The sequence below is a fragment of the Psammomys obesus genome, unplaced genomic scaffold (genome assembly GCF_907164565.1).
Source record: "Psammomys obesus unplaced genomic scaffold, mPsaObe1.curated_primary_1811, whole genome shotgun sequence".
Classification (NCBI taxonomy): domain Eukaryota; kingdom Metazoa; phylum Chordata; class Mammalia; order Rodentia; family Muridae; genus Psammomys; species Psammomys obesus.
In genome coordinates, this window is record NW_026596040.1 from 29,009,332 (window position 1) to 29,009,960 (window position 629).

Here is a 629-nt window from a genome sequence, read left to right on the forward strand (position 1 = left end):
GGCAGAATTTTAATCGGTTTGAGGAAGAGAAGGGGAAAAGGCAGAGAATCATTAGCCGGAAAATCCATCCGTGCGCACCTAGAAGGCAAGAAACATTTTGTCTTGGATGCGCCTCAGAGGCTGTGTTTTGCAACAACCTAGAGGCGGACCACTAGACCACTAGGTGGCCCTGCAAACACGACTCTTAGACTTCATGCCCGGCAGCAAGTTGCTGGAGACCTGAACCCAGCAGGTCGAGAGGTGGCGATCCGGGCTGGAGGGAGGAGGCTGTTTAAAGGCAGAGTGGTGAGGTGTTGGGCTAGATTGGGAGGAGACTGCGCCCTAGCCCTGGCGATGGCCCTGCTCTGTCGCCAAGGTCCGCGCAGGTGAACATCAGGTGCCCTGGCAGAGTGCAGCGTTCAGTGAGAGCGCCTGAGCCTGAGCCGGTACCCAGACACAACTCTTCCCCAGAAAACGCCGGGATACCTCTGCGTGGAGGAGAGCAGAATGGGTGAGCCAGCTTGAACAGGGGTATTTTTTTTTTAATTTTATTTTTTTTCTTATCAGTTACATTTTATTAACTCTGTATCCCAGCTGTATCCCGCTTCCTCATTCCCTCCCAATCCCACCCTCCCTCCCTCATCTTCACC